Source organism: Motacilla alba, chromosome 6 (genome assembly GCF_015832195.1).
Source record: "Motacilla alba alba isolate MOTALB_02 chromosome 6, Motacilla_alba_V1.0_pri, whole genome shotgun sequence".
NCBI classification, from domain to species: domain Eukaryota; kingdom Metazoa; phylum Chordata; class Aves; order Passeriformes; family Motacillidae; genus Motacilla; species Motacilla alba.
Window position 1 is genome coordinate 21,121,525 of NC_052021.1, and position 13,563 is coordinate 21,135,087.

Consider the following 13,563-nt stretch of genomic DNA (forward strand, 5'->3'; position numbering starts at 1 on the left):
TGTTGAAGCATTTTGTTTTGTTTCTGTAAAAACTCTAATATTCAGTGTGTAAAATTGCCATTAAAAAAAACCCACATAATATCGTATATACTGATTAAGGCAATTAACTGTTCAGCCAATTGTGGAATAATACCATAAATGTTTTAACATGCTTATTCCTGTACAAGCCGATCATATTACTTTATACTATAAATAAAATGTATGGGCTACTCTATTTTTTCTACTTTACTTTTTGTGGTCCTGGGGTATTCTCATTTATTAAATGGAAATAATCATATATATATATATATATATATATATATATGTATATGTGTGTGTGTGTATATATATATATTTATGGAAGGAAATAATTATATAGGTCTTAAATTGCAAGTATTGTTTCAGTTAAGAGGATTTTGCATTTATTTATGAATGATCCCTTGCTAAAGAGGTAAAAGGTTAAGAAAAAGAAGAATGTTAAAAATACAGAGCAATTTTTTTAAATTATGATTAAAAAAAATCAGTTGTGTCTGCATATGGTGTATTATATGTGCATTAGTATTTTGACATATTCTCTGTCTGTTCAGACATGTGCTGTTGGTCCTCATGCTGCAAAATGTGTTATTTGTGCATAGCTATTAATAGCAATAGTTACTTTAAAATTTTTCTTTTGTAGATTTTTTTTTTGTTGTGGATAGTAAGATTAAATTTATTTTTTCAATCTTGTTATAATCTCATTTTCTTAAACAGATGGAGCGACCAAGCATATACTGTGAGTTGTTACATAGGAAGATTTGGGTAAGATTCTGAATTAAGTTTGGAGTTTGTAGCTATTGAAAGAGACATTTTCAGTATGAGAATGGGCCCCATGTCCAGTGGTTTAAATGTATTGTGTAATTGAGGTGAATTTGTTCTTAGCACTTTAAAATGTACTTATGTCAGGCATGACGAAGTTTTAGGTATGGGCATAGGGTTGGTGAGGAACCTTTGGAGGGAATGTACCTGTCCACACCCTATTTCAGCATAATATTACCTGAGAAAATGTTGATCATGTTTAATAGAATTATTCTCTTCCTACTCCTAACTAACTTTAAGAGAACTACAGGTTTTAGGAAGCTGAATCTGTAGGACAGAGCTTACCATGCTGCTAGCAGGAAATCTGTATAAGTAGTGGAGTTTGGTTCACCTAACTTAATAGATTTTTTTTAACAAAGGGCTAGGGCAAAACTTCTTTCTCCTTCTACAAATGATCTGAGGAATTTTACTTCCTAAATGAACTAATTTATTGTACTACTGGAGCTTCAGGATTCCTCAGAATACAAATTCTACCTTCCAGTTAGTTGGATAAGTATCCAAGTATGAAATAATTTCATCTTGACCTTTTAATATCTAACTTATTTGAATTTTGCCTCAGAGTAAATACCTACTTACCTTTAATACGTTTCTGTTTAATGTGGAATGGCTCTGAAAAGTGATTACCATCAAATTGTTAAGGTAATAAGGAAAACATTTTCCGTATTTGAAGTTTTATACATTAGTTTCTTCCTATTTAATGTCAAGGGCACGAGTTTAGGAAGGCTGAGTGAAATGGGAGGAGCAATAAATGGTTTTCCTCCTAGGTAACTAAACAATCCTTTCAAAGTTAAACTGAAGTAATAACTGAAGTAATAATTTTAAAAACTGAAACTGAAGTAATAATTTTAAAATTTTAATAATTTTTAAATCTTATTAATTCAGTAAGTATATAACACTTCTCTCTTCTCTCCATTCAGTGTATTTTACTGAATGGTCATTATATTTCTTAAGAAATATCTGTACACACAAATCAATATTTTAGATTTAACTTGGCCTAATATTCCAGAGTTTTATTATATTGATGTGACCTCAGATCCTAGCTGGCAAAGTAAGGTGTACTCTGTGTGATTGTCTGAGAGTAGCTACTTCATGTGCTCAAGTCATAGACTCACCCAGTGAAAATGCAGACGACTTGAAAATACTGTTGTACTTTCTTGCCAAATAGATTTCATCTGCTGCATGTGAAACTGTTATTTTGGAGAGGCTAGTAGAGAGTAAATAGAATATAATAAAAAAAAAAATCATGTACTGTTCTTTCTGGGGAGAGCAGGGGATATGAAATACATTGAACAATAGGGTGGAAAGATAAATGCTCCTGTTTTAATGCAGTCTAGGTAAGAGAAATGCCTGGGATTAATCTAGTGGTAAATTACTTTCTATCCTACACTCATAATCTGTGCTTATTGGACTTGGTATTGTGTGGTAATCCAATTTCTCCATATGACACCAGTGTAAAAGAGAACTGCCTTTGCCTGCAGAGACCAGTGCCATCTATTTTCCTGTTCATCTCTTTCACAGACCAGAAAGTGATTGTACACTGCACTGCATTTCTAAGTACAGCCTTCTTTGTCCTTCATTTGGTATTCTTTGATTCTTCATTTGGCACAGAAAACTCAAGAACTGAGTCTGTTTTGATATACTGGGCTTGACTTTATAGATGAGGCTCAGATTGGCTGTCCGTGGAAAAGCTGAGCTTTTTGCTGTGAATAACCAACAGTTGTCCAGCAGCTGTATTTGGAAAGGGCTCAACTGTACAGCCTTGCTGTGAAAAGCCAGTGTTTTATCATCCATATAATTGGTGTCTGAAATCCATCTGCAGCCAAGTGTTAACAGATCGCTCAGGTTAGAAATTAACAATCTCTAGCAGTGATAGCCAATTCCTGGAGAAAACCAAGGATGCCAGAGGAATTAGCCATTGTCTTTCATTTAAGAGGCATCACAACAAAGGTATGTCACCCAGTAAAATAGCAACAGGTGCAGCTGAGGGGTTTTGCTGAAATAAACCTTAGAAGAAATGAGAAAATGGCACAGAAATGAAAAATGAAGTAAACGCTTATGACCTTCTGCAAATGACTGCTTGAAATGGGAATTCAGACACTGCTTTGTGAGAGCTTTTAGATGGAATGGTAGATGAAGGAAAATAGTAAGGAACAGAAAACTTGCTTGCTTGTGATTTGTTGTGCTAAGAAAAGGAGAAATTTACCTCTGTAAATAAGCAAGATTGTACCGGACACCAAGTTCCCTCATCTGTTTCTTTTCTTAATAAGAAAAAACTTGGAGAACTGTAGCCTTCTAGGTCAGCTGTAGTTGAACTGATTCCACCTTTAGCAAGAACCAACTCTTTTCATGCTAAAATAATCAAGAAAAGAATGGAAAAGACAGGTCCATCATGCTTTGAATCATTCCGTCTCTGATCTGTGTAATTGGCCAAAGGGATTGGTAGAAAACTTCAGTTTTCTCATTCATTTTTTTAGAACACCTAAGTCTCCTAGCTGGGGAAGCAGTTATCAAATCATCACAGTGCACTCTAACTCACTTCTGAAAGATGTGCATCTGCTTCCACTGAAATGTCTAAGAAGCCATTCAAGGTATTGGATGAGGAGAGGTCTGAGCACACTTCTTGTCCCTGACTTGTTAAGCAATTGTTGAGCAAGTTTATAATTGTTAAAACGAAACCTGTTGGAACTGGGAAGAGATTAATTCTTCTAGAATGTAATGTTGATTTTTTTTATGTTGTGGGTAATACAGGGTTTTTTAGCCATGCTTGCTTAAAAGTATGAGAACCTGTAATCTGCAGTATGTGCAGTGTGCAAGATGATAGAGTCTACCAAAAGTGTTATTTCTTGCACCGTTTTGTCTCTTGCTGTGTGTCTAAAACTTGTTACAGAATTAGCATTGAGCATTTCTTTCTCTTACCTACCTCTACTTTAAGACTTTTTTTTCTTATTCCCATAGAGTGTGTTATTTGTGGTCATATTGTGTGTATTTCTAGAAGATAGATGGTGTTCTGGTTGGATTTTTTTTTCCTAACAGTGGTAGTGCAAGCTCTGACCTTATTCTGTTCCTTTAAAATTAATTGTGAATACATCTGTGAATACTTCACAGATTATAGGCTCATACAAGAAATTCAGGTTGGAAGATTCCTCAGGAGGTATTTTGGTCCAGCCTTCTGCTCAAGAAGTGTTGAAGTCAAGCTAGGTTAGTAAGGGTTTCCCCAGTTTGGTCTGGAAAGCATCTAAGGACAGAGACAGTACCACCTCCTGGGACAACCTTTCCCATGCCTGACTGTCCTTGGGAAAAACCACTTTATGGGCATTTAGAATCGTGTGTCCCAGCTCACATCTGTTCTCTTGTGTCCTCCCACCAACCAACACCCTGAAGAGCCAGACTCTGCTGTTGTGGTGACCTCCTCATAGGGAAGTTCTTTTGCTATTAGTGCTAGTTTTATAGAGATTAAAGTACTCTGCCTCACTTAAAAGATTCCTTTTTTGGCTTCCTTTTTTTGTGGTTCTGATATAAAAAAGCTGTTTGAGGCAATTTGTCCTGTGTGTCTTATCTCCTCTGTCAAAGATATGGGTGCTTAAAGAGAAGGCTCAGAAAGACCTTATCAGTGTTTATAAATACCTAATTGGAGAGTGCAAAGATGAACCTCTACCCTTCTCAGTGGTGCCCAGCAGCAGAACAAGAGGTAATGGACATAAACTAAAACACCTGAATTCCATATGAACATAAGAAAAGGTCATAAGTTAAAGGGAGCCAACTGAACAACAGCTAAAATATTTTTGTAAGAAACAATTGTTTTTAATGTTATATTCTTAATTGCCTTTTATTCAGAGGCATATATCTGCTGAAATGAGAATAAAATGTCTTGATTTTTTTTTTCATCTGTGGAGCCACCAGATCTTTTTGCTTCTGTAATGTTAAGCATTTTAGTAAAAGTTGTGGATTGTCTCCAATCAATTCCTATTGTTCCAATAGGAAAAAAAAAACAGGCAAAGTATTCTGACTCGCTGTATAACAAAAAAAGGTTTTGATTTTCATTATCTCACATGTTATAAAGCAGAGGAATTAGCCACTGTCTTTCATTTAAGCCACTGTCTTTTACATTAATAGAAATTTATTCTGCTAGGTGCACAAACCAGAACAAACTTGTTGTTTAAGATTACTGTTTAATATAAGTCTGAATTAAATTTTCCAGACGACAAACTTGAAAATTTGTAGAGGCATTTTAAGATTTATGGCTTGTAACTGGATATATTCAGAATTACAGACTATTAGCTATATTGAAAAATAATGTATATTGAGGGATTGCCAGACATTTTTGAGATGGTATTTAAGGCCTTCATTTGCAGATAAGTATGTGTTCTGAAATATCAGCAGTCTTTGCTTATTAGGGCAAGTAAACCTGGGGAGTTCTATCTCATGTAGTGATCTCTTGTATCTCTTCAGAATCATTTGGAGCTGATGGTGCCAAGGGCCATATTTAGGTACTGCTGCTTCATAATTCAGCATGTCAGACAAAGCTGTTTGCATCATGTGATTATGCACACATCCCTCTTCACGCCCTATAATTTTGGTACCTAATAAAGCTAAAATTAGGATTCTAGACTCTCCAAAGTCAGTGGTGGATTCAGAGACTAACTCAACTGTCTAAGTTAGGAGCACAATCTGTATTAATTTCACAAAGATCCTCATTTCATGGAAACCTAAAGAACAACCATTTAATTAAATTATGTCTTTAGGGGAAAGTTCATTCTATCCCCATCTTTACCTGACTCCTCTGTGCTCCTTTTTTGGTGTTTGATTGGGGTTTTTTAAACATGATCTCTTTTTTGTCTTGCAGATCAGCTGTTCCTGTCTCTTGTACTAGTAGATAGAATATCTAAGACTGAAAATTGTTTCATTGAAAATTGATCTCTGTGTCACCCAAAGTGGTGTTTTAGCTACTGTCGTCTAAGAAGCCTAAAAAGATAATCTATGCGAATATTTTAATTTTTTTCTGCACCTGTTCCATATTATTGTCTAATTAAAATATATAGAAAATATGTTGTATGTCATTAGCAATTTTGTCCTAAGGCAAAGCTCTGTTTATGAAATACTCCCTGAGACCAGCATTCCTCTGCTTGGAGATCACTTCCCCACCCACCTGTGAAGTAGTCCTAGGGAAACTCAGTAATGCAATATAAATACATCAGCAACAGAGAGAAAACCGCACACTGAGATTTTCCTATAATTTCATGTCTGTCATGGAAGTTTTCAAGCAGAGATTGTCAGGCTTCTATTTTTTCATTAGAAAATATGTCTCCAGTAGAATGGATGGCAGGGTTTTATGAGGACTTCATTTTGAGAATACTGAAAACTAGAAACAAATTTTCTTTCAGAAGCTAAACCTATAATCCTTCTGAAGTGGCAGTTAATTCACTAGTACCATTAAGAATCATATCTCTCTTCTGGTTTTCTCCTTGGCTAATAAAACCCTAAGAATTGAGTGTGCTTATCCAATGTGCTTCTCCTGCCAGAGCAGTAATTATAGAATGAGTTGGGTTAAAAGGGGCTTTACTCCTTGCTATGGGGAGGGACACCTTCCACTGGACCAGGCTGCTCAAAGCACCATCCAGCCTTGAACACTGCCAGGGTTGGGGCATCCACATTTTCTCTGCGCAGCCTGTTCCAGTGCCTCTGTCAAAGTGAGGCATTTCTTCCAAATGTCCAATAGAAATCTACCCTCTGTCAGTTTAAAGTCATTTCCCCTCGTCCTATCACTGCAAGCCCTTGTAAAAAGCCTCTTTCCGGCTCTCTTGCAGACCCCTTTAGGTACAGGAAGGTGCATAGTGTCTCCCCAAAGTCTTTTCCAGCTGAAGAGCCCCAAATCTCAGCCTGTTTTCTCAGCCTGTGTGGGTATGTCTAGTACTTGGTGATAACTGAATGAACTTCACACCATCTCCACAATTGCTTACAAAAATTTTCTATATAACAATAATCTTCAGTTTTACTGAAAGTTCTGAAAACATGAAATTACATGTTTCAATAGCCTGCATCATATTTTAGCTATGAAACTCTCGGTTAGAAGGGTCTACCTTTGGGGATTTAGACGCTTAAAAAGACATCAGACTCTGTATCTGAGTGATCTGATAAAAGTGTTTTGTTTATTTGTTTTTAAAGTATAAACAATCTCATGCTCAGAAGCATTTCTGGCACTATCAAGTTTTCTCTTTCAAGCATGAAAGTGATAATCATTGTCTCAAACAGAAGGTTGCCTTCAGATTTTAAAAGCATTCTTTTAGTTGAAAGTGAACTTTCATTCCTATTCTCTTATTATTGATCTCTGGTGACTGTGTTTTGGTGACTGTATCAATACAGGTTTTTCCTGCATTGATAAATTTTTCTAAGAAATTCCTTGCTGATCATTTCACTTACTAAGTTTTAAAGCTTTGCTGTGTGGGGCATTAAATGTAAATTGAAATGAAGTTTTTTGAGGGTTTTTGATGCATTTACCAAAAACTTAACTGCAAATGCAAATGAGATTTTAGAGATAGATATACATAGAGGTAGATTTCTAGAGGAAATGTCTTTAACCCAAATTGGAATGGCTACATTTCTAAAGTGTTTTTGTTGATATGTGATTATTGTAAGAGTTTTTCCAAAGAGAGAAGAAAAAGCTACTGTCTCCACCTTAAAGTCACTGCTGTGGAAACACTGCTCACATCTTTCTTTCAATTTTGTTTTGTAAATACATTTTTAGAAACAACAACAACAAGAAGACAAAAAAATCCATGAGTAGAAAAAAATCATCAGTTCAGTTTTCCCTCTATCTTATCATCTAGCTTAATTATTATTATTATATCTGCAGCTAGGTCTAAAGAATGCTTTAATTCTGTCTCATCTTTAAAAATATCAAATTTAAAGTCTCTCCTGGAGTCATAATTTGTTTTTTATATTTTAGGATTTGTTTTCAAGAAAACTGAAGAAACATACATGTATAAACTCATATTACAGATGTATCTTCCTTCATATCAACACTGTGTTAAATTTTGTCATGTTGCTCTCTGTTTCAAGTAGATCATAAAAATGTTTTTAAATGTCTTATATTGGTTTTAGTTCAGCCCTCTTTTCCTCAGATTATCTTTTTGGGACACTGGATACAGCTTCAGGCAACACCTTTTGCCATTTGAATATTGGTACCAGACCAATGAAACTGAAAATGGATTTCTAAAACTGAATATCAGGAAGGACAGTGTAGGGCATGGATATAAAGTACTACAGAGCACCTGGTAGCTGCTGAGTTTATGTACTTGAGCAGTTGGGGGTGCTTAAAACTGACACAGCACATTGAGATTTATCACATTGATAACCATGAGTTCCACAGACGTGCTATGGGCTAACAGAGACACAGTAAAGTCTTGTCAGGAGTGAAGTGTCATGGCTGTAAGTGTGACAGACAGTGATCCCAACCAGTTCTACAAGTAAATAAATATATAAGCTTCCTATAATGAACCTTTTTAATAGCCTACATGTAGTGTACTCAGGCTCTTTTTCCTTGTCTGATAAATAGAAATTTTAAAATATTCTGAATTTTTGGGGTTTATTCTTTAGAAAAAGGACCTACATTAAAGATGTCACAAGCACATCCATTTTCTGAGCTGCTTCCCTTAGTGATCAGTTTTGTAACATTGTACTTAGAGCAAGGCAATTTATAACTTCAGGCACACAGCTAATTTTGAATAAAAACATTGCTGCTAAAGAGATTTAATATCAGAGGTGTTGAAGAGCAGTGCTTATTGTTTCTATAAACAAGGCTACCTTTAACACTACACAGTAATCTTCCATTTGTATTTATATATACACCTTCAGCTTTCAAATTAAAATCTAGTTGATGGAACTTGATGGATGCATTGGTTTCACTACAGACTGAAGTATTTTGCAATGGCTCAGAGCAGGCCTAGCAAAAAGGTTACATGTGCTTTAATTGCACATCCTTCAATCCCAATCTACAAGTTTCTGTTTTCTTAGGTTCCTCCCATTTATGGTAACTGTACAGATACTACTGTGGCACAAGTGGACTTTAAAGATAGTTATTATCAATTATAACAAATTTATAAAGCAACAATAATTAAAAATACTGATTCTTGTTATTATAAAGCAACAAGAGTCAATATTTTAAATTATTAACATCTTCACTCAAACCTGTGCCTCTTTGTTGTTTTGAACCCCTGAATATGTGTCACAGAATAGATTATAAACTGAGGCTATTTTTACTGGAGGTATCCATATTGCACATGGTTACAGTTGTAGAGTATTGTACTTTTAATGAGCCAGATGTAGAGGTTTTTCATCTGTTCCCAGAAACTTCTGATGCTTTTACCTACTCTCATAACTTTGATCTCTGATTAAATTTAAATAATACTAACAGTTGTTTTCTGAAATTCTTGCTGCTTTATAATTGTTTCTAAGAGCATCAAAGACTAGAATGAAATTTATATTCTTTTAACTTACTTAAAATGTTGTTTTACTGCAGAATAGTCAGCATAACCTTCATGATCAGAGTGTGCATATGAAACAGCTCAGTACTAAACTGCAGGAAAGAGCCTGCATACACAGAGATTCATGTGTAGGATGCATTGAAGATGATGCTGGTGAACTTTGCAGCTTGTTATGAGAAAATGTAGCAACTTCATGTGTATCTGCCTCTGCTGCTGTGATTGTAGCTCTAACTCTTGAGGGCTGTTTTGTTTATAAACTGTATCTTACACTAGCAGAAGATGTCAGCTTTCAAGAAGCCAAGATGTAGAAGGGAAGTGTAATCCCAAGCTGTCCCCAGAGGCACTACTGTCTGATAGCTATACAAAAACAGCTCTTGAATAACTAAAATGGAGGTATTCTGTATTTTTTAAAAATACATTTGTTTTTATGCTCATTATGAATACTTTTTGTCTTTTGCCTAGCAGTTGGTTTTGGATTTTGTTTTGTTTGGAGGTTTGCTGTTTGTTTGGGTTTTTTTTGGATGGGTGGGGGGGGGGGGTTGTTTTGGGTTTTCTTAATGCTCCAGAAAAGTTCTGTATTTAATCAAATACAAGGAATGCCATGACTTCAGGGCAAATACACAACGAGGTGAGACCTAAAGCCAACCTGTGTTTGATTCATCCTGTGCTAATGAATAAGAATATGGTAATTTACCTGTAAAGACTTTTTCTGTTTAACTATATTCATTTCTTGAGAATGCCTATAGTGACCATTTAGCAGTGTCCAAGTTCATGTTGAGCATCTGGCTCTTCTTTATGATTCAAGAGTTTGATATATTAATTTTTGAATTGAATCTTACTGGATTAGATGATCCAACTTTTTTAAAACTTCCTTTCTCCTTCTTTCAGGGAGAATTCAGGGAAAGAGATGGCGATGCTTTGATATCTGTTTCTTCTTCCTTTTCTTTTTCTTAATTATGTTTCTGCAACCATCTGTTCTTTTTAATCTAGTTTGATGCCAGAAGGTTCTTACTCAGGGCAGAACTAGCTTCACAGACAAAACTGTGTCATCCTTGCATCATCATAGACAGAATTGGATTTTTGCACAGGAGTAACATTTGCGCAAAAGTCTCCAACTGAAAAAAAAAAGAAGGTACTGGTGGCTTTCTTGTGACCTTTTTTCCATTGAAGTGTTTCTTAAAAGCATGCTTAGTAAAATCCTGATATTTAATAACTAGCAGTTCATATTGAAAAAAGCTCAAAGACTTTTTATTCTTTGTTCTCCAATGCAGAATTTCATGTGTGAGGCTACTCATGCACTGACAGCACTGCCTGCTGTGACATTTTCTGATTATTAGTGATTATTGGCAGCACTTTGCAAGTATTCCACAGCAGAAAATATTTCATTATAGGTGCAACCAAATTCTCAGTCAGGAACTGCATTTCAAAGAATAGATACCAATGAAGTGATAAAAAACAAACCACAACACAAAAAAACAAACAAGAAAAACATGAAAATTATCAGGACCTGGGCATGACTTTTCAGTGCAACATCATGAAATTGAAATTTAAGTGCTTTCTAACTCTTTAGACTACTTTACTTTAAAATGTTGGCAGTTTATTTTTTAATGTATTTTTCATTGTGCTTCAACTTTGATTCTTTATTTAGCTCTTTTGTGAACTATCTCTAGAGAGTGTAATAGCGCAACCTCATTTGTTATTAAGAAACTAGAAGAAAAATTGCCAAAGGTCAGGGAAAGAATATCAGTCTTTAAAATTAAATCTTATACATATATGTGTATATATATATATATATTCTGAAGCCTTTTTTTCCCCCCTACTGTCTCTCCAGAAGGTCTTTAGTTTGTCTCTAATAAAAGAAAAAGGGCTTCAAAATAAAGTCTGTCTAATTTTCAAAGCGTTTTCTTCAAAAGCAGGTTTTCAGTAACACTATCAGATGTTTTTCCTTGCTGAAGTTTATTACTGAAGTTACGCTGAGCAGAGTAGCCATGAAGAGCACTGCAGAGGGTCCAGGCAGGAGAGCTGCTGCTCCCCTGCAGGCCCCACAGGGACATCCCTGCTCACAGTGACAGGGACACTGCAGTCACTGCCTAAAAACTGCCTGCTCCAGGCTGGGGGCTTCTCCACCTGCCCTGGTTCCTCACCAGGAACACTTCTGTGGAACACAACAAAATTGCAAAAGGCACTTTTTTTCTATTATGTAGAATGTCTATTTTTAGAGAAGATAAACATAAAGCATAGGTGGACAAGAACTGAAAAGTTGCAATTGCAAGCTAGATATAATTAAACGTTTATTGTATTTTATTTGAAGAATTTGAGCATGGCTTGTAAATGCTTAAAAATATGCTGGCATGTGATAGTGTTCCTAGAGTGGGTTTTTGCTCTGTGGGAAGAGGCCTTTCAGTCACCTCTGGTAGTTGCACTAATGCTTTTTCCATCTTGAGGTTTCTGTCAAAAAAAGGTTCCCTTTTACTGGTGTGTTCTACTTCATTACAAGATTTGGTTACCAGCCCCTTCCAGCACGCAAGGGCCATAACATAAGAATGAGATCTCAAAGAAACTAATAAAACTAATATTTTATGAGGGAGTGGGGGGGTATTTTATTTACTGTGTTACAACGTGTCTTGGAATTCAAGCCTGGGACCACTGGGTGGGGCTGTACAAATGTCAAAGACTTCTGCCTACGAGTTTGTAATACAAGTGTGAGCTAGGAGACGACACATGGATACAAACCAAGAAGGAGGAGTAATATAAGGCAGCAGTAAAATGTTAGATGATCATTCAGCAAGAAGAAACTGGCTTCTGAAGGTCAAGGAAGCAAAGAATTTGAAATAGAGCAATGAAGTGGCTTTGCTGATGCTTTTTAGGATGTTTTGTGTGCAGAAGAGCACCAGCTGTGCAATCCTCCTGCAAGCACAGCAATGGGCAGCAGACATGAAGGACCGCCAGATAATGAAAGATGTCAACAGAAAAGAATTGATTATGAGCCACTGAAGAAAATGAGGCGAAGCAGAAGACTATACGGGTTTTTGGCCTATATTTGGATTACTTCAAAACCTTTCAACTTTTCTTCTCTTAAAGAATTTTGTTGTAGAACATCAGGGTTAAAGCATTCATCCTACATACAGTATATTATAGTTTATCGGAAGAGTTACATGTTCATCTGACAAAGTAATTTCTGTTATCTTTCAGTTCCAGTAACTACAGAATCCAAATGATTTAAAGATTGAAGTCTTCTGAGAATACATCTGATTCTTTCCTTTTGTGTGTCAGGTTGTTGAAAATTTCACTCTGAATGGCTGCTGCCATGCTTAATTAGCAAGCAGATCATAAGTGAAACTGCTTCTTCACCAACTGTGACCAGCAGGTATTGACAAGAAAGCCATGTAAACTCTACAAATGACTGCTGGTGTGCTTAAACCAGCAGAAAAATATGTTCACTTCAATGTCCCTGGGGTGTTTAGCTTTGTATTAGCTTTGTATTATTACTGGAAATGTGAGCACAGGGCTGGTGAACTTGCAAAAATCTATAATGTTCCAGCTGTTTGAAAAGGTCCCCACACACTTATTGGCACGATGTTGTCAATATTTAACTCAGTAAGTTCAAAACTTTTCTTCTAGGGGATATAAAATCAAAAAAGAGCTTGTCCATTTTTCCACTTTTCAAAATTGTTTTTGATCTATTTTTGTTACTCTTTTTCTTCCAGATATTGGGACTAAAGCCTTAAAGCTGTCCTTTTCCCTTAACTGCAAGATCTTTTCCTCTCTACCACCATGAAAATTTGAATTTGTCTAGTAAAATTATTCTCATAAAGGAGAAAAAAATACAACTGTGTAGGAAAAAAGTAAGAAGCCTTAGTTAATGTGTATTAAATTCTGGAAAGAGTTGTTGCCTTTGCAACTAAAATCCTGCTGGGTTTTATGATGTTAAGAGAGAATTAATTCTTCATCCTTATTGTGACCAACAGGGATTCCCAGCTCCTGCTTGTGAATAAACTGTAATATTGACCCTTCAGTGCAAGTCAGGATGCAGACAGGTGTCAAGAGCCATCTGGCTTGGCCTGACCATAGAGTCCTCATTTGTGAAGGTGCTAATTTCTTTATTATTAGAACCTTTGGCTTCCACAGACCTAGGAATACTTCCAACACCTGGGAATAGTTTGCATTAGAAATTTGTATTAATCCACAGTCTACCCACAAGGAATGTGTGTGTATATTTATGTATATATACGTGCAAATGTGTGTCCTT

At 35.8% G+C, this 13,563-nt stretch overlaps 1 protein-coding gene across 6 annotated transcripts in view; it reads left to right on the plus strand.

The window, feature by feature from the left end:
- Nucleotides 1–13,563, plus strand: part of LOC119702752 (heparan sulfate glucosamine 3-O-sulfotransferase 1-like) — a 52,450-nt gene that overhangs the window by 11,868 nt on the left and 27,019 nt on the right. Inside the window, exon 1 of one of the 6 annotated variants that reach the window (XR_005257440.1) lies at nt 9,915–10,446. The exons of the other annotated variants lie outside the window; for them this stretch is intronic. The gene's annotated coding sequence lies outside the window, so the exon portion shown is untranslated. Of the gene's footprint in view, nt 1–9,914; nt 10,447–13,563 lie in introns of those variants that run through there. 6 annotated transcript variants of the gene reach the window in all.